Source organism: Phocoena phocoena, chromosome 16 (genome assembly GCF_963924675.1).
Source record: "Phocoena phocoena chromosome 16, mPhoPho1.1, whole genome shotgun sequence".
Lineage (NCBI taxonomy): Eukaryota > Metazoa > Chordata > Mammalia > Artiodactyla > Phocoenidae > Phocoena > Phocoena phocoena.
This window is the reverse complement of record NC_089234.1, coordinates 62,112,242-62,136,272: the sequence shown is the minus strand read 5'-3', so window position 1 is coordinate 62,136,272 and position 24,031 is coordinate 62,112,242. Positions and strand designations below refer to the sequence as shown.

Genomic DNA, 24,031 nt, shown 5'->3' with positions numbered 1-24,031 from the left:
GCCAAGGTCAAAGTAAGTAAATGGCACTAACCTGGCCCAACTCTACATCCAGTGCTCCCTTCCTTACAAAAGTCACCCACATCACCAGCGGCAGCACCCCATGCAGATAACGAATTTGAGGCCAACATCAGTGCCCTTTTTTGCTCCTGGATCCCAATCCCAGATCCACAGACAGCTCAAGGAGCTCTAATGAACACATCTGAGGGTCAAAGGCAGAAGAATGTGAAGGGCAGAGAGAAGGGGGTGAGGGTACAAACAGATACCAAGAAAAAGTCCACATGTGCTCAACTGGACAGGGAGGCCCAGTCAAGCCCACTCAGCTTCTCAGGGAGAGTTAGTGATGAGTTCAGTATGTGCCTGCATCTCGCCAAGGAAGAAGACAGGCCTAATGCCCAACTCTGACATTTATTAGTTGAGAAGCCTTGGGAAAGATTCCTAACTACTCTGAGCCCCAGTTTCTTCATCTGAGTAGGAGATCTAGTAATACCTGCTGCAGTGGGTTCATATGAGGGTTGAACAAAAATTACATATCTTTCTAGACCAGGGCTCAGGACACATAAGTTACTTAATAAATGCTAGCTGAAATGATCAAACAGTACACGTGCAGATGTGATGCCAGCATTTAATCCCAGTTACATACCCATATGACTCAAACAAACAAGTCAGTGGAACTCATCTTTAAGGAATGAGTAGAACTTCCTTCTCTCCACCTCCAGGAAGTCTTCCCAGATTGCCCCAGCCCTCAGTGTTCTCTCCTCCTTAAGTTTCAGTAGCACGCAATGCCTTAGCTCAAGCCACTTAGGTTATTTATGAGCTTTTAAAAATATACATACTTATCCCCACCAGCTGTCCTGCAGACAGCTTAAGGCAGGGAGCAGATATATACTATGCTTTTCCCCTGCACTTTATACCACATACTGAAATAGATGTTCAGTTAGTTTCCCCCAATGGTGATGATGATCAACAGCCATCATTTGGGTTTCAAATCTAAATACAAGTCAACTGACTCTTACAACAAAGATACCATCTAAATGAGACGGGTCATAAGTCCTAACAATGCCAGGTGGATAACCTGCAGAAGGTGGTCCAGGGTAGAACAGCAGGGAAGAGTGAGGACTATGGAAAACTGGACCCAGCACCTTTATCATGCTACCTTGAAGACCAACCCCCTAAGCCTGAGTCACAGCAATGTTGCTGGAATCTTGGTGACCCAGTCTAATGCCTTTATGAATAAGAACACTGAGGACCCGAGAAGGAAGGTAAATCAGCCAAACAGAAACGAAAAACCTAGGTCTCCTAACTCCCAGCCCAGGATTCTTCGTACATACCATGCTCCCTCCTTTTCCTATCTCCAGTATTCATCATCAGTAACCACAAACATGTATTGAGCATCTACTAGGAACAGGGCATAAGACTGAAGAGGGAGGAAGGAAATATAGGAAATAGCTCTGACTTATGAGCTTCTGATGAGGAAGACCTTTCTAAGGAACATCACTGAGGCAATCCTGGCCTCACGCAGAGACGAAAGGGAAGGTAAATCTCCAAGCTACCCAGGGTCTGTGCTAACCCTGGTGAGACTGCATAGGCTACTTTCAATCAGGCACTATGCCGGCAATTCTACTAGCTGCCACCAGGTGGGAGCAGTGGTGCCTTAAGCTAAAGAGCCTATTGAAGAAAACTAGTCAAATTAAAAACCTTACCCCTGGTGGTAAGCTCAGACACCCTATAGTGTGGGTAAGAGATTGGACATTGAAGCAGGAACAGCCTGTAAAGTCTAGGTGTCAGAGTAAGTCACTTGAAGGACAGGACCCTGACATTCCAGAGGATGCTCTGGATACAGCACAGCTGTGCCCTAGGCCCCCAAGAGGTTCCAGCTACCTAAAATCACCAACCCCACTAACTGGCTAGGAAACCACCCTCCCTTCACCTAAAACTACCCATTCCCCAAGGGAGAATTTCTTATAAATTCCAGCTGACAGTCCCTCTCCCAGGTCAGGTGACCAAGGCCTGTCACTTTTTGGCATGGGCAGGGCTAAAATGGGAGGGTGGCAGGGCCATATGTGGTATAAGGCCCAAGACGGGGTAGGAGGGCCCCAGAACTGAGGGGAGAACAAACTTGACGAGAGTCTGGAGTGGGTCCCCAAAAGAGGTCCTACAAGGTTGTCCAACTTTCCTGACTGCTCCTTCGAGCCCCAACCCAACACTGGACCTCTCTGACCAAAAAGTAGCAAGAATTTATTGAGCATGTAACAGGAGCCCTCAGAGACAGGCGGCGGGGGAGAAATAAGGCAAGCTGCTCTTCCTTTCTTTGGTTTTAAACTGTTTTTAAAAAAAATAGAGAATTGTCTGAGTCACATATGAGTGATGGAGAGAACTATGGACCCACTCCTCACTGAGTGAGAAGCCTCCTAGGCAGGGCCACCCTAGGACATGAGGGGCCCCTATCTATGCAAACAATTTGAGTCAATCAAAATCAGCATGTCAGCACCATTCTGGCTGCCCAGTCTCATGCAATTCCATGAAAGAAAGACCTTGCCAGCCAGTGGGAGCAATCAGCACGCAAGGCAGCCCTCCTGGAACCAGACCACAACCACAGGGCCCCAAAACAACCCAACCCTACAGGCAGGCTCCTTGAGGCATCTGGTCAACCCCACAGGCAGGGGTAGTAGTAGCAGAAAATCAGAGAGTGTCCCAAAGGGGGGAAACAGGAACCACCAGCCCATATGGGTCTGTTCTGGGTTTGGGGTCCCAGTCATCAGAGGTCAGCCTTAGAAAACTGCTCCAAAGTGCTCCAAATCCTGGAGACCCTTCAACACAGGGTCCAAACTCATACTCACACTGCTGCTTCCTCAGCAACACATCCCTCTCCACATCCCTCCCCAACTCCTCTTTCTTCAGAGTGTGCATCATAGCCCTAGGAAATGTTTAAATCCAACAAACGTGTGCTGGGCCCTTCTATAAGGCCCTCACTGGAAGAGTAAAGGTACAGAGACAGGGCTCGGGCCAGAATAAGCTTCCCATCAGGTAAGAGAGACTCAGTGACAAAAGGCAGAATGAGGGCTTCCCTGGTGGCGCAGTGGTTGAGAGTCCACCTGCCAATGCAGGGGACACAGGTTCATGCCCCGGTCCGGGAAGATCCCACATGCCGCGGAGCGGCTAGGCCCGTGAGCCATGGCCACTGAGCCCACGCGTCTGGAGCCTGTGCTCCGCAACGGGAGAGGCCACAACAGTGAGAGGCCCGCGTACCGCAAAAAAAAAAAAAAAAAAAAGTCAGAATGAGCCAGATGCTGGAGGCCACAAGGCCAGGCCCAAGGACCATGTGTGCCTTCTGCCATGAAGGCACATGGCATGCCTGAGAAGAGGGAACAGAGGCAGGGGCTGAGCAGAAGTACCCAAATGATGAGAGAAAGAGGGAGACAGGAAGCCAGTCTGTCCCCAGATTACTCGGGGAGGGGGTGGAAGCCACCCTATAAGTCTGTCCTCTGCTTCTCTTCAGGGAACTATGAAAGGTTTTTTGAGGAAAGCAGCCTAATCCAGCCAGAGTTTTGGAAAATTATCACTGTTGTGAGCAGTCCCATTGTCAGATGGAAACACCACCCTCCTCACTGGGTTGTTTTGAGAAGTAAATGACATATAACTTTTGAGAAATCTTCGCAAGCTGTCGCACACCAAGACATTACTGATATGTGATTAAACCGCTACAGATGGTAAGTTAGGATATAATAAATGGAATGTCAGAAAAGAAGTTGTCCTGCTTTGTGAGAGCTGGCAATAGAGTCCTCCTGTATCTATAACCTGGTTTCACCTGGATACAGGTTTGGGGGGATGATTTTTGCTTAAACACTGACCCTAACCCTCTGCCAGGGCTCCAGCTCTCATCAGTGAGAACTCTACCTTATCTGAAGCCCCGAGATCTGTGCAAAGGAGCTGCTGTGACACCCCGTCCGCACCAGCTGCTCCTATATTTAGTTACTGGTGTGGGCACTTGGGAACTTTAGAGCCTGGCAGCCGCTCTGAAGGGCAACTCGAGCCTCTTGCTCCATGTGTGCGAGCTCCCCCCACTCCCACCCCCACTGGCTGCAGCGGGTCCTCTGGACCGCCCAAGCTAAGGAGCCACTGGGGAAGTGCGAAGCAGTCGGCCGGATCGGACCCAAGTAGCCCCGAAGGCCCACTCGAGCCCAGACAGAGTTGACCCACTTTTCCACCCAAGGGAACGAAGCCCGCTGGGGCGAGAGCGGGACGGACTGGCGCCTTGTTTTTGAGCCATGAGGTTCCCAGAGCCGCGTGCATGCTTCTGTATGGGCATCTAAGCATCCTCGGGCTGCGCCTCCCAGGACTGAGCGCGATGGCCAGGCCAGGGTCCCCACGCCTCGCGCTAGGGGACCGCCTCACCGTCTTCCCCACCCCCCGGCGCCCGCAGCCAATGGCTCCTCGTCGCCGGCCCTCCGCTCGCCAGGCAGGCGGGGACTGGGGAGAATAAAGCAGGCAATGAGAGGAGAACGCCGGTGAACGCTGAGGGCCGGGGACTCCCGCGCTACCCGGAGGCCGAGAGGAACACTCTGGGACAGGCGTCTGCAGCTCCCCAGAGGGGAAGCAAACCCCGAAAAGTGTGGCTTCAGGGACGAAATTTACAACAGGCTCTCCCAGCAGTGGCGCCTCCCGCGGGGAACGGAGGCCCCCTCGGGACGGCTTCCCCAGGCTCCCTATTCCCTGGTACCTCGGCGCCCGCTCCCCCGAGCCAGCCGGGGTCCAGCCGCAGTCTGCAAGCCAGAGCCGGCGCGGCGCCGGGCCCCTTGGCACTACAGAAGCCGCAGCTGGTGCACCGCTGCTCCTTCCACGGGGTGACTTGGGGGAGGGGAGGGGAGGGTACACTACAGAAACGGGGACATTTCTCTCCCTCGCTCCCCCAGCCCCTCCAGCGCTTAGCCTCAGACTACGTTTACTTTGCGGGGCACGAAGGTGGGGCCCCGTTCCGGGCCGCTCTCTGCTCCACTTACGGCGACAATGCCTCCTAGCGCCCTGCGCAGCGCAGTCACGCTCCCTCGGCCGCCGGCGGCGCCCCATGCAGCAGCGGCGAGCTGGAACTGGCCGGGAGGGGGCAGAGGGGCTGCGGTCTCTGAGCGCACGGTCGCCCGGCCAATCGCCGCGCCAGGAGCCGCCCCGGGGCGGGAGTAGGCAGCTGCGCGCAACCAATTAGAGCGCGAGTCCTCACGCGGCGCCCCCGGAAAAGCGGCCTGTGAGCTCTCGTCCGCGGGGTGGATCCGCTTTGTGTTCGGCTTCTGGAGGAAAAACGCTTTGGACAGCGAGAGTGTAGACCGGGACGTGCAACAGAACCCAGGATTAATAGGACTGAGTCTCCAGATTTGTTTTTCTCGAGGGAGAAGAGTTGAATTAGCTAGATCAGGGGTACATTGAGAAAGGTGAAGATGGGACTAGGAAGCTTTTCCCGTGGTGCCTTCAAGGCGCCCATTCAGGTTTTTAGAGGCAATAATTCTGGCTACGCTAAGTTACTTAACCTCTCTAAATCCCAGTGTTCTTCTCTATCAAATGAGAATTAAAATGTATAAAAACCGGGCGTCCCTGGTGGCGCAGTGGTTGAGAGTCCACCTGCCGATGCAGGAGACACGGGTTCGTGCCCCGGTCCGGGAAGATCCCACGTGCCGCGGAGCGGCTGGGCCCGTGAGCCATGGCCGCTGAGCCTGCGCGTCCGGAGCCTGTGCTCCGCAACGGGAGAGGCCACAACATTGAGAGGCCCGCGTAACGCAAAAAAAAAAAAAAAAAAAGTATAAAAACCTAGTTCACAGGGTCATTGTGAGGATTAATACCTGAAAAGTTTAGTGCAGTGCCCGGTATGATGGCTCAGGGAAGGGTAACTGCTTCACAGGCCTACATTTACAGAGGATTCCCCACAGACTCTTTACTAGGCACTGTGGGGAGGACCAAAGAGATGAGGCCCCTAACTCAACCAGCGATGGTGGTCAATGAGTCAAATGCTCTAATAAACAGAAGCATGTGTTAAATATGTGGGAGTCCTGAAGAAAGAACATTTAATTCTGCCCCTGGGGATTGGGGTAGTTAGATAAGGAACACACATTCACTTGGGTCTTGATGGATATTATGGGTTAAATTGTGTCTCCCCACCAAAAAAGATATGTTGAAGTCTTAACCCCCAGTACCTCAGAATGTGGCCTTATTTGGAAATATGGTCATTGCAGATATAATTAGTGAAGATGAGGTCATACTGGCATAGGCTGTGATTGGTGTTCTTATAAGAAGAGAAGAGACACATCGACACAAAGGGAGAAGGCCATGTGAAAATGGAGGCGGGGTAGAATGATGTGTCTACGAGCCAAGGAATCCCAAGGATTGTGGGCAAGGATCAGAAATTACGAAGAGGCAAGGAATGGATTCTCCCTCAGAGCCTCCGAAAAGGAACCAATTCCGCTGACACCTTGATTTCAGACTTCCAGACTCCAGAGTTGTGAGAATAAGTTTCTCTTGTTTTCAGCTACCTAGTTTGTGGCAATTTCTTACAACAGCCCTGGGAAACTGCTACAATAGGTGAGTCGGAATAAAGGGAAGGGGATGAGAAACACCTCCAAGAAAGTCTTTCAAAACTGAACGCCTGGGCTGCGCCGGCCTGGCCTGGCCTGGCTGAGGGGAGGTGGCGGGAGGGCGCTATGGTGGAGGCTGGGCCACAGGCACCACCACCCCTGGGCACCCCAAGCCGGTACGAGAAGAGTTTGGAACTTCTCACTGCCAAGTTCGTGTCACTTCTGCAGGAGGCGAAGGACGGCGTGCTTGACCTCGAGCTGGCAGCTGACACCCTAGCTGTTCGCCGGAAGTGGCGGATTTATGACATTACCAATGTGCTGGAAGGTATCAGGCTGATGGAGAAAAAATCCAAGCATAGCATCCAGTAGAAGTGCGTGGGGCCTGGCTGCAATACCCGAGAGACTGCGGACAAGTTGATTGAGCTCAAGGCAGAGATGGAGGAGCTGCAGCAGCGAGAGCAAGAACTAGACCAGCACAAGGTGTGGGTGCAGCATCCGGAACATCACAGAGGACGTGCAGAACAGCTGCTTGGCCTATGACTCATGAGGACATCTGCAGATGCTTTGCTGGAGATGCCATCCAGGCCCCGTCGGGCACCAGCCTGGAGGTGCCCATCCCAGAGGGCCTCAGTGGGCAGAAGAAGTACCATATTCACCTGAAGAATGTAAGTGGCCCCATCGAGGTGCTGCTGTTGAACTAGGAGGCATGGAGCTCACCACTTGTGGCGGTGCCTAAGCCACCACCCAAAGATCTGCTCCAGATCCCACCTGCTGTCTCTCCCCCTCCGCCTCTGCCCAAGCCTGCTCTGGCCCAGCCCCAGGATGCCTCATGCCCAAGCAGTCCCCAGGTGACCACCCCGAACCCTGTTCCCGGCAGCACTGAAGCCCAGGGGGTGGCCAGTCCAGCAGCTGAGATCACAGTGAGTGGTGGCCCTGGAACCGATAGCAAGGACAGTGGTGAGCTCAGCTCCCTCCCGCTGGGCCTGACGGCACTGTACACCCGGCTGCTGCAGTCCTCTGCCCTGTTGGACAGCAGTAGCAGCAATAGCAGTTCATCCGGACCCAACCCTTCCGCCTCCTTTGAGCCCATCAAGGCAGACCCCACAGGTGTTCTGGAGCCCCCCAAAGAGCTGTCAGAAATCTTTGATCCCACTCGAGAGTGCATGAGCTCAGAGCTCCTGGAGGAGCTGATGTCCTCAGAAGTGTTTGCACCCCTCCTCCACCTTTCTCCATCCCATGGAGACCACGATTACATCTACAACCTGGATGAGAGTGAAGGTATCTGTGACCTCTTTGATGTGCCTGTCCCCAACCTCTGACTGACAGGGGCATGCCCTTTGTGGCTGGGACACAGACTGTCTAACCTGGGGGCTGCCTAGGGACCTCACCCCACCCCACCCCTACACAGCTTGAGAGCCGCAGATTCCTGGCTTCGCCAGCCTTCCCTCACTGCACAGTTCTGGCCACAAGTCCCACTCCTGCACCAACACCTGTTCTGTGCTGGGAGAGCAGGGGAAAGGGGCTTAGCCCGCTCCACTGTGGAACCAAAGTGTTTGCCACTCCTTTTTTGGGGACTTCTCCTATCTGGTAGCCTCCCCCCGCCCTCCCAGAGTTCAGTTTCAGCTGCCACCCAGTGGCACAGATCCAAGGACCCTCCATCACCCTCCTAGGGCATCTCGTCCAGCCCCATCGCCCTGTACCTGCCAGCCCCTGCCCCTCCAGGAGGAAGCATGGGGTGGGGCTGGGCACTTGCCAGCACCTAGCCTAGCCTTCATTTCTCTCCATGTGGATCACACCGCTCCTTTGTACCGCTCATGTGCCCCTTTCTGCTGGACCCTTGGCCCTGAGAACCTGCTGGGGGTGGGGGGAGGAGCAGGTTGCTAACAGGAGGAATGGAGATCTCTAGCTAGGAATCTGGGTGGGAGAGTCTTAGGAATCTGGGTGGGAGAGTCCCTGAGGATTGGCCCAGCCTCCGTCTGACCCGCAGCTCCCCTCTTGTTTCTTGGGGGTTTTTTTTTGAATTTTATTTATTTTTTTAAACAGCAGGTTCTTATTAGTTATCCATTTTAGACATATTAGTGTATATTTGTCAATCCCAATCTCCCAATTCATCACACCACCACCATCCCCCTCCGCCGCTTTCCCCGCTTGGTGTCCATACATTTGTTTTCTACATCTGTGTCTCAATTTCTGCCCTGCAAACTGGTTCATCTGTACCATTTTTCTAGGTTCCACATATATGCGTTAATAGATGATATTTGTTTTTCTCTTTCTGACTTACTTCACTCTGTATGACAATCTCTAGATTCATCTACGTCTCTACAAATGACCCAATTTCATTCCTTTTTATACCTGAGTAATATTCCATTGTATATATGTACCACACCTTCTTTATCCATTCATCTGTCGATGGGCATTTAGGTTGCTTCCATGACCTGGCTATTGTAAACAGTGTTGCAGTGAACATTGGGGTGCATGTATCTTTTTGAATTATGGTTTTCTCTGGGTATATGCCCAGTAGTGGGATTGCTGGGTCATATGTTAATTCTATTTTTAGTTTTTTAAGGAACCTCCATACTGTTCTCCATAGTGGTGATATCAACTTACATTCCCGCCAATAGTGCAAGAGGGTTCCCTTTTGTTCACACCCTCTCCAGCATTTGTTGTTTGTAGATTTTCTGATGATGCCCATTCTAACTGGTGTGAGGTGATACCTCATTGTAGTTTCGATTTGCATTTCTCTAATAATTAGTGATGTTGAGCATCTTTTCATGTGCTTCTTGGCCATCTGTATGTCTTCTTTGGAGAAATGTCTACTTAGGTCTTCTGCCCATTTTTAGATTGGGTTGTTGTTTTTTTTTAATATTGAGCTGTGTGAGCTGTTTATATATTTTGGAGATCAATCCTTTGTCTGTAGATTCATTTGCAAATATTTTCTCCCATTCTGAGGATTATCTTTTTGTCTTGTTTGTAGTTTCCTTTGCTTGCAAAAGCTTTTAAGTTTCATTAGGTCCCATTTGTTTATTTTTGTTTTTATTTCCATCACTCTACGAGGTGGATCAAAAAAGATCTTGCTGTGATTTATGTCAAAGAGTGTTCTTCTTGTGTTTTCCTCTAAGAGTTTTATAGTGTCTGGGCTTACATTTAGGTCTCTAATCCATTTTGAGTTTATTTTTGTGTATGGTGTTAGGGAGTGTTCTAATTTCATTCTTTTACATGTAGCTGTCCAGTTTTCCCAGCACCACTTATTGAAGAGACTGTCTTTTCTCCATTGTATATCCTTGCCTCCTTTGTCATAGATTAGTTGACCGTAGGTGTGTGGGTTTATCTCTGGGCTTTCTATCCTGTTCCATTGATCTATATTTCTGTTTTTGTGCCAGTACCATATTGTCTTGATTACTGTAGCTTTGTAATATAATCTGAAGTCAGGGAGTCTGATTCTTCCAGCTCCGTTTTTTTCCCTCAAGACTGCTTTGGCTATTCAGGGTCTTTTGTGTCTCCATACAAATTTTAAGATTTTTTGTTCTAGTTCTGTTAAAAATGTTATTGGTAATTTGATAGGGATTGCATTGAATCTGTAGATTGCTTTGGGTAGTATAGTCATTTTCACAATACTGATTCTTCCAATCCAAGAACATGGTGTATCTCTCCAACTGTTTGTATCATCTTTAATTTCTTTCATCAGTGTCTTATAGTTTTCTGCATACGGGTCTTTTGTCTCCCTAGGTAGGTTTATTCCTAGGTATTTTATTCTTTTTGTTGCAGTGGTAAATGGGAGTGTTTCCTTAATTTCTCTTTCAGATTTTTCATCATTAGTGTATAGGAATGCAAGAGATTTCTCTGCCTTAATTTTGTATCCTGCAACTTTACTAAATTCATTGATTAGCTCTAGTAGTTTTCTGGTGGCATCTTTAGGATTCTCTATGTATAGTATCATGTCATCTGCAAACAGTGACAGTTTTACTTCCTCCTTTCCAATTTGTATTCCTTTTATTTCTTTTTCTTCTCTGATTGCCGTGGCTAGGACTTCCAAAACTATGTTGAATAATTGTGGTGAGAGTGGACATCCTTGTCTTTTTCTGATCTTAGTGGAAATGCTTTCAGTTTTTCACCATTGTGAATGATGTTTGCTGTGGGTTTGTCATATATGGCCTTTATTATGTTGAGGTAGGTTCCCTCTATGTCCACTTTCTGGAGAGTTTTTATCATAAATGGGTGTTGAATTTTGTCAGAAGCTTTTTCTGCATCTATTGAGATGATCATATGGTTTTTATTCTTCAATTTGTTAATATGCTGTATCACATTGATTGATTTGCGTATATTGAAGAATCCTGGGATAAATCCCACTTGATCATGGTGTGTGATCCTTTTAATGTGTTGTTGGATTCTGTTTGCTAGTATCTTGTTGAGGAGTTTTGCATCTATATTCATCAGTGATATTGGTCTGTAATTTTCTTTTTTTGTAGTATCTTTGGTTTTGGTATCAAGGTGATGGTGGCCTCATAGAATGGGTTTCGGAGTGTTCCTTCCTCTGCAATATTTTGGAAGAGTTTGAGAAGGATGGGTGTTAGCTCTTCTCTAAATGTTTGATAGAATTCACCTGTGAAGCCATCTGGTCCTGGACTTTTTTTTTTTTTTTTTGCAGTACGTGCGCCTCTCACTGTTGTGGCCTCTCCCGTCGTGGAGCACAGGTTCTGGACGCGCAGGCCCAGCGGCCACAGCTCACAGGCCCAGCCACTCCACGGCATGTGGGATCTTCCCGGACCCGGGCACGAACCTGTGTCCCCTGCATCGGCAGGCAGACTCTCAACCACTGCGCCACCAGGGAAGCCCTGGCCCTGGACTTTTGTTTGTTGGAAGATTTTTTTTTTTTTTTTTTTGCGGTATGCAGGCCTCTCACCGTTGTGGCCTCTCCCGTTGCAGAGCACAGGATCCAGACGCACAGGCTTAGTGACCATGGCTCACGGGCCCAGCTGCTCTGCGGCATGTGGAATCTTCCCAAACTGGAGCACAAACCCGTGTCCCCTGCATCAGCAGGTGGACTCTGAACCACTGCGCCACCAGGGAAGCCCTGTTGGAAGATTTTTAATCACAGTTTCAATTTCATTACTTGTGATTGGTCTGTTCCTATTTTCTATTTCTCCTTGGTTCAGTCTCAGAAGGTTATACCTCTCTAAGAATTTGTCCATTTCTTCCAGATTGTCCATTTTATTGGCACAGAGTTGCCTGTAGTAGTCTCTTAGGATGCTTTGTATTTCTGCGGTGTCTGTTGTAACTTCTCCTTTTTCATTTCTAACTTTATTGATTTGAGTACTCTCCCTCTTTTTCTTGATGAGTCTGACTAATGGTTTATCAATTTTGTTTATCTTCTCAAAGAGCCAGCTTTTAGTTTTATTGATCTTTGCTATTGTTTTCTTTGTTTCTATTTCATTTATTTCTGCTCTGATATTTATGATTTCTTTCCTTCTGCTAACTTTGGGTTTTGTTTGTTCTCCTTTCTCTAGTTCCTTTAGGTGTAAGGTTAGATTGTTTATTTGAGATTTTTCTTGTTTCTTGAGGTAGGCTTGTATTTCTATAAACTTGCCTCTTAGAACTGCTTTTGCTGCATCCCATAGGTTTTGGATCGTCGTGTTTTCATTGTCATTTGCCTCTAGGTGTTTTTCGATTTCCTCTGATTTCTTCAGTGATCTCTTGGTTATTTAGTAACGTATTGTTTAGCCTCCATGTGTTTGTGTTTTTTACATTTTTTTCTCTGTAATTGATTTCTAATCTCATAACATTGTGGTCAGAAAAGATGCTTGGTATGATTTCAATTTTCTTAAATTTACTGAGGCTTGATCTGTGACCCAAGATGTGATCTATCCTGGAGAATGTTCCGTGTACCCTTGAGAAGAAAGTGTAATCTGCTGTTTTTGGATGGAATGTCCTATGAATATCAATTAAATCTATCTGGTCTATTGTGTCATTTAAAGCTTGTGTTTCCTTATTAATTTTCTGTTTCAATGATCTGTCCGTTGATGTAAGTGAGGTGTTAAAGTCCCTCACTATTATTGTGTTACTGTCAATTTCCTCTTTTAGAGCTGTTAACAGTTGCCTTATGTATTGAGGTGCTCCTATGTTGGGTGCATATATATTTATAATTGTTATATCTTCTTCTTGGATTGATCCCTTGATCATTATGTAGTGTCCTTCCTTGTCTCTTGTAACATTCTTTATTTTAAAGTCTATTTTATCTGATATGAGTATTGCTACTCCAGCTTTCTTTTGATTTCCATTTGCATGGAATATTTTTTTCCATCCCCTCACTTTCAGTGTGTATGTGTCCCTAGGTCTGAAGTGGGTCTCTTGTAGACAGCATATATATGGGTCTTGTTTTTGTATCCATTCAGCGAGCCTGTGTTTTTTGGTTGGAGCATTGAATCCATTCATGTTTAAGGTAATTATCGATATGTATGTTCCTATTACCATTTTCTTAATTGTTTTCGGTTTGTTTTTATAGGTCCTTTTCTTTTCTGTGTTTTCCACTTAGAGAAGTTCCTGTAGCATTTGTTGTACAGCTGGTTTGGTGGTGCTGAATTCTCTTAGCTTTTGCTTGTTTGTAAAGCTTTTGATTTCTCCACTGAATCTGAATGAGATCCTTGCCTGGTAAAGTAATCTTAGTTGTAGGTTCTTCCATTTCATCACTTTAAATGTGTCATGCCACTCCCTTCTGGCTTGTAGAGTTTCTGCTGAGAAATCAGCTGTTACCCTTATGAAAATTCCCTTGTATGTTATTTGTCTTTTTTCCTTTGCTCCTTTCAATAATTTTTCTTTATCTTTAATTTTTGCCAATTTGATTACTATGTGTCTCGGCATGTTTCTCCTTGGGTTTATCCTGTATTGGACTATCTACGCATCCTGGACTTGGGTGGCTATTTCCTTTCCCATGTTAGGGAAGTTTTTGACTATAATCTCTTCAAATTTTTTGTCAGGTCCTCTCTCTCTCTTCTCCTTCTGGGACCCCTTAATGCGAATGTTGTTGCATTTAATGTTGTCCCAGAGGTCTCTTAGGCTGTCTTCATTTCTTTTCATTCTTTTTTCTTTATTCTGTTCCGCAGCAGTGAATTCCACCATTCTGTCTTCCAGGTCACTTATCTGTTCTTCTGCCTCAGTTATTCTGCTATTGATTCCTTCTTCTGTATTTTTCATTTCAGTTATTGTATTGTTCATCTCTGTTTGTTTGTTCTTTAATTCTTCTAGGTCTTTGTTAAACATTTCTTGCATCATCTTGATCTTTGCCTCCATTCTTTTTCCGAGGTCCTGGATCATCTTCACTATCATTATTCTGAATTCCTTTTCTGGAAGCTTGCCTATCTCCACTTCATTTAATTGTTCTTCTGGGGTTTTATCTTGTTCCTTTATCTGGTACATAGCCCTCTGCCTTTTCCTCTTGTCTGTCTTTCTGTGAATGTGGTTTTTGTTCCACAGGCTACAGGATTGTAGTTCTTCTTGCTTCTGCTGTCTGCCCTCTGGTGGATGAGGCTATCTAAGAGGCTTGTGCAAGTTTCCTGATGGGAGGGACTGGTGGTGGGTAGAGCTGGCTATGGCTCTGGTGGACAGAACCCAGTAAAAATTTAATCCGCTTGTCTGCTGTTGGGTGGGTGGACCCTCCCTGTTGGTCATTTGGCCTGAGGTGACCCAACACTGGAGCCTACCCGGGCTCTTTGGTGGGGCTAATGGCGGACTCTGGGAGGGCTCACACCAAGGAGTACTTCCCAGAACTTCTGCTGCCAGTGTCCTTGTCCTCACAATGAGACACAGCCACCCCCGCCTCTGCAGGAGACCCTCCAACACTAGCCAGTAGGTCTGGTTCAGTCTCCTATGGGGTCACTGCTCCTTCCCCTGGGTCCCAATGTGCACACTACTTAGTGTGTGCCCTCCAAGAGTGGAGTCTCTGTTTCTCCCAGTCCTGTCAGAGTCCTGCAATCAAATCCCACTAGGCTTCAAAGTCTGATTCTCTAGGAATTCCTCCTCTCATTGCCAGACCCCCAGGTTGGGAAGCCTGATGTGGGGCTCAGAACCTTCACTCCAGTTGTTGGACTTCTGTGGTATAGGTGTTCTCCAGTCACCCACCCAGCACTTATGGGATTTGATTTTATTGTGATTGCGCCCCTCCTACCATCTCATTGTGGCTTCTCCTTTGTCTTTGGATGTGGGGTATCTTTTTTGGTGAGCTCCAGTGTCTTCCTGTCAATGATTGTTCAGCAGTTGGTTGTGATTCTGGTGCTCTTGCAAGAGGTAGTGAGAGCACGTCCTTCTCCTCTGCCATCTTGAACCAATCTCCAGCACCCCTCTTGTGTATTCATTTATCCTCATTTAGAGCCATTTGCAGAGATTTAGAAAGATTTGCAGTAACAAATGGATTCCTATATAAAGATTATCTTTATACTTTTTGCAACAAAAGGAAATTGTTATATTTGTACAGTGTCCAAGTGAATAAAGACCATGCCTAAGGCAAAAAACAAACAAACAAACAAAACCCCTGAATGCCTAGTGTATGCAAGGCCCTGTGTCATGGGGTGTACCAAAGTGAATAGGACAGACTCTGCCCTCAAGAGATTACCACTCATGGTGGGCAGGGGGTGGGGGTGGGGGGATGTGGGCGGCAAGCAGCCATGTTTTCTGACTCCTCGTGCCTTCCCGGGAAGATTATGAAGGCCTCTCCCCAACCTCATCATCACCCCATCCCTGCCACACACATACCAGGTACCAGGTATAAATAACAAATCAATCAAGTCGCATTCTGCCCAAGCCAAGATCCTCACTGCTCTGGACAAAGCAGACTCTGCTACTTCTGTTTCATTTAAAACCAGCCTGACATTTCTGGCCAACTTCTACACATTGTTGCCGAAACCAGTGCCGAACAGAAATACAGAGACAGAGCTTTGGAGGAGTAGAAAAGAGTAGTTTTGTTACTTTGCCAGGCAAAAGGGGCCGCAGCAGGCTAACACCCTCAAAGCTGTGGCCCCGTTCCTGGGAAATAGGAAGGCGTCTTATAGTTTCAGAGTGGAAGATAGGGCTGTAGATAAGGATTGGGACTGATGTAGTCTTGCATACTTCTTTCCTCCTGGAGACACTGAGATCATCAGGGCTGGCGTCAGGTGGTTCCAGAGCAGTTTCTGGTGGTCATTGAGGTTATCGTTATGTGACCTTCTTTCTGGGATGAAGAATGCTCACAGAGGAAAGGAGTGTTAGGCAGTGTTGTCTTAGAGGAGTAAACATCAGGTACATAGTACAACTTTAGCTAGAGGGCAATCATTTTCAGAGTGCAATTGAGCAAGAAAGTGAGGGGGGATAAAACATCTATAGGAGACCGGTTGAACGGGCAGAAAGAACAAGGGCTGAATAAGGGTTAACATAATGGGGGTGCCTCAACTAGTTTCTGCTACAGCAATATGGATGTCTTCTCTCCCCTGCTAGGCCTTATGCAGACCTGGCATAGCGTGTGTAGTGCTTCCATGCACAAGGTAAGCACTCAATAAATACTACTGATGGCCCCAGCCTGGGATTTCCCATGTTCATGCCTTACCTCACTCAGTCTCCTCTCTCAGGAATTTCATCCTGGGCCTGCCTACTCCACATGGACATGACTCCTCCCCAGCTCAAATGCCACCTCTTCTATTCCTGGTGTGTTTGCTCTCCAGAGCACTTTCTGCATCACACCCATTAATATGGCACATCTGCACAGGTCTTTGCTCCCAAGACTCTGCCTGATTTCAAATAGACCAGAGCAAGAGCTTGGCCTGTGGAAGTGCTTGTATGAGTCAGTACTTTTTTTTTTTTCCTGCATAGTAGAATACCCCAAAACTTAGAAATGGCTTTAAAAAATATTTATTTAGTTCATGATTTTGTGGGTCAGGATTTTAGGTTTGGCTCAGCTGGGCAGTTCTTCTGGTCTGAGCTGGACCCTCTCATGCTTCTGGGGTAGTTGCTAGGCAGCCAGAGGCTCTACTTCTTGGGGGTGGCTGTCAACTGAGGTAACTGGGCCACATGTTACTCATGCACCAGCAGTCTAGCCCAGGCTGGTTCACATGGAGTTGCAGGTTTCCAAGAGCGAGACTGGAATGATGCAGGTTTCTCAAGGCCTAGGCTCAAAACTGGCACTGTGTCACTTCCACAGTTGTATTGACTAAACCATGTCACAACAACACCCAGATTCAAGGGTGGGGAAATAGACTCCATCTCCTGATGGCAGGAGCAGCAAAGTCACATTGAAAGGAACACAGATACAGGGATGGATAGAGAATTGGGGCTAGTTTTGCGATCTACTGCAGTACTCAAAAATATTCCCACAATATCTACCACATAGTGGGTACTCAGTAAGTATTTATTGACAGTGCTAAGATTTTCAATCACAATGTTTACAGACTTCATGCAATGCAATTAATTGGCAAAATTTTAGCCCTCACTCATAAGCTATCCATTACTACCTTCAGTTTCAGAATAGCAAATGAGGAGGTCAGGAATACAGGCCTGTGCGAGGGGAAACCCCACTAAGGCTTCCCTGGGAAGAAGTTCAGCTGGCCCCAAACAGCCTCCTCCGAAGGGATCCAGAGCATCTTTAGAGAACTGGGTCCCCTAGGGACCTGGTCCAAACATGGTCACGTGGTTGGAAGCCATACATCTCTACCTGTGAACAGAGAGAGACTTAGATGTTACTCAGGGCTCGAACACAGCCCCCGTTAAGCCTGATTGCCTTGCAAGCTGCCTGCCAGATAGGAAGCAATTTTGTGTGACGACAGAATTTTTATCTGGATGTTTCCTGGAGTGTCTATCCCTCCACTGAGCAGGGACACATCTTGTGGACAGAGCCCGCAGCTCAATTTCTATGACTGAGAGCCCTGATGGGGAACGCTTCCTATCAGAGAATTACTAGAATCAATCTCCAGGCCTGCTGTGGTTTGAAGTGTGTCCTCCCAAAAAGATATGTTGGAATCTTAACCCCAGTGCCTCAGATTGTGACCTTATAGAGATAATCAAATTAAAATGAGGGCAACAGCGTAGACCCTAATCCAATATGACTGATATACTTGTAAAAGGGGTAAATTTGGTCACAGACAGACACACAAAAAGGGAAGACAATGTGAAGGGGCACGGGGAGAAGAGGGCCATCTACAAGCCAAGGGTTGAGAGCTGGGACAGATCCTTCCCTCACGGCTCTCACCTTAATTTGTCAACCCTGCTAACACCTAGTTTCAGACTTCGAGTCTCCAGAACTGTGTGATAGTAAACTACGGCTGCTAAGCCACCCAGTTTGTGGTACTCTGTTACAAAACTAATACAAGGCCTTCAATCTCTCCTTTTCTATTCTGTTCTCCTCGTATTTACCCTTATCATACACCCCTTGAGGGGAAAGTACATTTAGGTAGAAATAAAACATGAAGTCTCAGGGACATGGATGAGCCAGACCCCATGTATCATTCTTTGCCTCCCTGAGTCCTCCACCTGGGGCCACACCTCTGCCTGGAGCTAAGTTACCAATAGCCAGGAGCTCAAGGGCACTCCAAGTTACTGCCACCCTAAACAGAAGAGCAGTTCACCCCAGCCCCTCTTCCAGAAAGTTCAGCCTGGAGCCCCCCTCTAGATACTGCAGGGTTTGCAAAGATGATCAAGAAACAGTCAGTTCCCTCAAGATGCTTGCAGTTTGCCATGGGGAATAAGATTCATATAAAAAGTAACTATAATAAAGTGTTTCTGAAGCTTCAGCCATTGCCATACCACTTTCTGGATATTTGCTATATCTGAGCCCCACCCAGCAGTGAGCTTGAGTCACTTATATGGACTCAGAGTGTCCATATAAGTCCTGCACATCTTTTTCCAACTCTGCATTTAGTGGCATCCTATAGGTTATTGGAAACAGGCGTGGTGAGAGAATTTACAGCATGGAAACCAGCACACACTACAAATCAGGACTTTTTTGGGGGGGGGGAAGATACAGCTTACTTCCTTTTTCCTTTAAATTGACTCACTTTTTAACTTAAGAATGTTTATTTTATAGCCGTGACATGGAAGCAACCTAAATGTCCATTGACAGATGAACGGATAAAGAAGATGTGGTATATACATACGGAATACTACTCAGCCATAAAAAGAATGAAATACTGCCATTTGCAGCAACATGGATGGACCTAGAGATTACCATACTAAGTGAAGTAAGTCAGACAGAGAAAGACAAATATCATATGATATCATTTATATGTGGAATCTAAATGAATGATACAAATTAACTTATTTACAAAAGGGAAATAGACTCACAGGCCTAGAAAACAAATTATGGTTACCAAAGGGGAAGAGGGGGGAGGGAGGGATAAATTAGGAGTTTGGGATTAACAGATACACACTATTATATATAAAATGATAGAGCTACCATATGATCCAGCAATCCCACCGCTGGGCATACTTCTGGAGAAAACCATAATTCAGAAGGATGCATGCACCCCGATGTTCATTGCAGCACTATTTACAAAAGCCAGGACATGGAAGCAACCTAAATATCCATCAACAGAGGAATGGATAAAGAAGATGTGGTACATATATACAATGGAATATTACTCAGCCATAAAAAGGAATGAAATAATGCCATTTGCAGCAACATGGATGGACCTAGAGACTGTCATACAGAGTGAAGTAAGTCAGAAAGAGAAAGACAAATACCATATAATATCGCTTATATATGGAATCTAGAAAAATGGTACAGATGAACTTATTTGCAAAGCAGAAATAGAGTCACAGATGTAGAAAACAAACTTAAGGTTACCAAGAGGGGAAAGTGGGGGGTGGGATGAATTAGGAGATTGGGATTGACATATACACACTACTATATATAAAATAGATAACGAATAAGGACCTACTGTATAGCACAGGGAACTCTACTCAATGCTCTGTGGTGACCTAAATGAGAAGGGAATCTAAGAAAGAGTATATATATGTATATGTATAACTGATTCACTTTGCTGTACGGCAGAAACTAACACAACTAAAGCAACTATACTCCAATAAAAATTAACGAAAATAAAATAAAATAGATAAATAACAAGGACCTACTGTATAGCACAGGAACTATATTCAATGTCTTATAATAACCTATAATGGAAAAGGATCTGAAAAAGAATGTATATATATGAATCATTCTGCTGTACACCTGAAACTAGCACAACATTGTAAATCAACTATACTTCAATTTTTTTAAATGTTTATTTTAAAAGGAAACTTTGTATCATTACTGCAAATGGAAACCAGTATCATTTGCCATAGATAGAAAGTAACCTTAAAAATAAACACTAAGTCAATTATATCTCAACAAAAGTGGAAAACATTAAAAAATATAATTAAAATGAATCAATGTTATTAAATTATAGCAAATTATTGTTGCCTGCTAAAGGCCTGCTTCTGGGGATGTTCTCTTTGTTATAAAAGGAGTCTAGCAAGTGTTAGGGAGATCGTAAAGCATACCAGCGCCTTGGTTCATTCAAAATGATTGAACAAGATTTGAAAAGTCAATAACTCTCACATCAGTGCTCCTGGAGCTCTAAGAATCAGCTCCTTGGGAAAGACTGTTGTATTGAAACAAAGAGAAATTTGAGTTCAGCAGGTACCAAGTAAAGAGTTTCAAGGACAGGCTGCTCCCAGTGTGCCCACCAACTGCAGGAAAAAAATGATACTTGAATAAATCTTAAAGGATGGGCTGCATTTCAATAGGCAGAGAGGAGCAAGAAGGGGGTGAGAGTGGGAAAGGAGCAGAGGAGAGAAGACAATTCCCGGAGGAGGACTCAGCTTGAACAAAGGCTTAGAAGTCAGGGAGCACAGAGAGCATTCCTGAGGCTTGAGGTGGGGGGTAAGGAAGCAGTGGCAATAAGTAGGAAAGGGTGCACTGAGCTGTCCGTGAGAGCCTTCGCTGCCAGAATGATGAGGGGGTACTTGATTTCGATTTACTGGGTGTTTCAGTTAGCTCCTGCTTTGCAACAAACCTCCCTGAGAGTTAGTGGCTTACAACCACAAATGTGTATTATTTCTCTCAATTCTGTAGGTCAGCTGGGCAGTTCTATCTGAACTGGCTTGGCTGGTCTCTGCAGTCAGCTGGCACCTGGCTGAGGCTGGCTGGTCTAGGACAGCTTCAGTCCTATGTCTGGCAGTAGGCAGGCTGTGGGTTGAGGGGCCTCTGCTCCACATGGTCTCTTATCTCCCAGGGGGCCAGCCCAGGCTAAAAAGCAAACACACAGCAAAAGCACTTTTTAAGCCTCTGCTAGTGGCACAGATTTTCTATTATCCGATTAACCAAAACATGGCCAAGCCTGGAGTCAATACGGACACCAAGGGCACCAAGGGTATGATTACAGGGAGGAGTAAACATATTGGGACCATAACTGCATCAGTCTCCCACAGTAGATAATGGAAGAGCTTTGAAAGCCTTTGAGCAAGGGAGTGATGTGATTATGGAAGCATTATGGGAGGAAGGAACAGAGCATGGGATGATTTGAAATAATAATGATAACAATAACAATGATGGTTTATACCTAAAATGTCACTTTTTCCACCAAGCACCCTATTTTATCTATTCAGTCTTTACATACATACATACATACTTACATACATACACACACACACACGCACGCACACACACACACACACACACACACACACCACATCTGTTAGTAGCCCCATTTTAAAGATGAGGAAACCAAGCCATGGAGAAGTTAAAGAGCTTGTCAAAGGTCATGCAGCTACTAAGTGGTAGAATTAGGATTCAATTTCAGGTAGCCTAACTCCATATCCGGCATGTATAAACACTGCACTGTCGACTAAAAAAAATGCAGTACCTAAAAGTTGAGAGTTATGTTTTATTCGGTGGACATTCTTAGGACTTCAAACCCAGGAGACAGCATCTCAAATAATGCTGAGAGATTGCTCTGAAGAGGAAGCAGGGATGCCAGAACATATGGAAGTTTTTGCAATAAAACCAGGTAGTCAGAACATTAAAGATTACTGTTAATAAAAGAAAACCAGATATCTCAAGTTAAGGAATTTAGCACTTTCCTATGTATGGAAAGATGCAAGAGCCTGGGCTCACTGAAATCATTCCTTTGATAAGCACTACAGCTATCTGGGGCTGGTAGCCTGTGTTTTCTCATCCTGAGTTTCCTTCTGTGAACTGTTGGGGTGGCTGCTAGATGGGCTTGGCAGTGGGCAGCCCCTTTGTCTCCATCCTGAGTTCCCTCAGGGCGGCTGTATTGTAATGGCTTGATGGCTGCAACATCCTTTGTTTACTGATATGGCAGTCAATATTTTCGTTCTCAAAACCATGGAAGGACCCATGAGAAAGCCCTTTTGGTGGTCTGTGTGAGGAAGACGGGGCCAAATTTAGGGAAGTTGTAAAGGGGACAAATTCAGACAGATTCAGAGATGCTTCTGAGATAGACTCTGCAGCACTTGGAAAGTTATGTAGGGATGAAGGAGGAAAGTGTATGGGAGAAGTGTCAGGTGTGGGGGACTAGGCTGTGCCCTGCACAGGATTAAAGTACCAGGAGGGGGACTTCCCTGGTGGTCCAGTGGTTAGGACTCCGCACTTCTACTTCAGGGGGCACAGGTTCGATCCCTGGTTGGGGAACTAAGATCCTGCATGCCCCGTAGTGCAGCCAAAAAAAGAGAGAAAAAGGTACCAGGAGGACTTGCTGGTCTAGGGTGAATAAAGAGGAGGAGGATTTAAGGGATGTTGGGAAGGACGTTAAGGGGATGTCTGTTTGGAGCCGTCCAACAAAGTCTTGGAAGTAGGGGTCAGGAGACCCAGAGGGCTGGAGGTCAAGGCTACAGTTTCATAGGTCAGAGGCCCTGGTTGAAAGCATGTGAGAGAAGGATCCTCAGAGAGCAGGGAGGGATGGGCACAGTGAGAAGTGGCAAGGTCTGAGGATGAAGACTAGAGGAACATCTGAAGGTGGACGCTGAGGGTGAGAGAAGAGAAGTCAGCCGGCCAGAGAGGGCAGAGTGGGCTCCCAAAATGTGTGGGTCTGGAGAGCTTCCATGGAGACTTGGGAAGCAGAGCCAGGTGCTGCAGGGAGGTGAGGAGGGGAAGAACTGAGGAAAACCATTGGCTCTGATAATTTGAAAGTTGTTGATGAACACTGCTAGGGGCAGGACCAGACAGCTATAACAAAACAACAGGAATAACAACACATAGCACTTAGTATGCATCAGGCACCATTCTAAGCATTTTACACATATTTACTCATTGACTCCTTACAATAGCCCTTGTCATCCTCCCCCCTCCCCTACTCCCAGCCTCCTGAGTAATCCTCAGACTCTAACCACAGTGGAAATAAGATATGGCTGCTTTGATCCTTCCCCTGAGCAGAGTTTTTCGTGGGCACATCCTCTCTCTTCCAAGCCTTTCTGGGTACAGAAATCCCTTTGGATCCTCCTGTGAAGACAGTGTTTTCCCCTATAAGGACCCCCCAACCAGGATATCTCTGTGCTCATCACAATGGACTATCTCAGCCTGGGTGAACCTCTCATTTACTTCTACTGTCTTTGAACTCTGCCCCAGAAATACATGCATCCTATTAAATTTTCAGATGCTCGAAAAACACTAAAAGCTCTTTAAAGGCAATGACTGGTTATTCCTCCTCGAATCTCTCTTTGATGCCCAGCACAGTACTTGCATCTAGAACTAAATCAGTGTTTTCAAATTTATAGGTCAATACTCATCAGCAGGTTGAGAAGCCAATTTAATAACTGTATTAGTTATCTATTGATGCATAACAAATTACCCAAAATTTAGTGGCTAAAACAACATTTATCGTATCGTGGTTTCTATGGGTCAAGAATCTGGGCATGGCTTAGCTGGGTCCCTCGGCTCTGATTCTCTCACTGTCTCTCACTGTCTCTGGAGGCTTGACTGGGAAGAATCCTCTTTTTTAAAATTAATTAGTTAATTTTCGCTGCACTGGGTCTTAGTTGCGGTACGCAGGATCTTTGTTGGGGCATGCAGGATCTAGTTCCCCGACCAGGGATTGAACCCGGGTTCCCTGCATTGGGAGCACAGAGTCTTACCCACTAGACCACCGGGGAAGTCCCAGAATCCTCTTAATCCTGTTGGACTAAGACCTCAAATCCTCAGAAGTTGTTGGCAAGAACCTCCCTCTGTTCTTTGCTCTGTGGCCTTTCCATAGCACATCCCTCAACATAGCAGCTTGCTTTATCTAAGCAAGCCAGTAAGAGAGCAAGAGGGAGTGTCAGCAAGAGAGAGTGCTAGCAAGACAGAAGTCGCAGTCTTTCTTAACCTAATCCTGGAAGTGACATCTCATCATGTTTGCTGTTTTCTGTTCTTTAGATGCAGGTCATTTGGTCCAGCCCACACTCAAAGGGAGGGGATTACATAGCGTATGAATATCAGGGGGTTGGAAACATTGTGAGCCATTTCAGAAACTGCCAACCACAGTGGGTAA

At 46.5% G+C, this 24,031-nt stretch overlaps 1 pseudogene; it reads left to right on the top strand.

Annotated features, from left to right (window-relative positions):
* Positions 1–6,680: 6,680 nt before the first annotated feature.
* Positions 6,681–7,873, top strand: LOC136136489 (transcription factor E2F4 pseudogene; annotated as a pseudogene).
* The last annotated feature ends 16,158 nt before the right edge of the window (positions 7,874–24,031 follow it).